Consider the following 208-nt stretch of genomic DNA (forward strand, 5'->3'; position numbering starts at 1 on the left):
AAAATGAGAGCAACTTTTTGGAAGTAATCTCAGGTGCTGCGTCGCAGCATTCAGAGTAATTTGCTCACATTGGGTTCAACGCGTCATAGAGCGAGCAAGTCATTTCATTGGACGAGAGGCATACTATGAGAGCTGGTCACAGGGATGCGTTCAAATGTAGTCAGTAATTTGAGGAACTGTCGAAATGGCGAACGCAGATAAAGTTGAG

Source organism: Notothenia coriiceps, unplaced genomic scaffold, assembly GCF_000735185.1.
Source record: "Notothenia coriiceps isolate Sejong01 unplaced genomic scaffold, NC01 NC01_scaffold00016894, whole genome shotgun sequence".
NCBI lineage: Eukaryota > Metazoa > Chordata > Actinopteri > Perciformes > Nototheniidae > Notothenia > Notothenia coriiceps.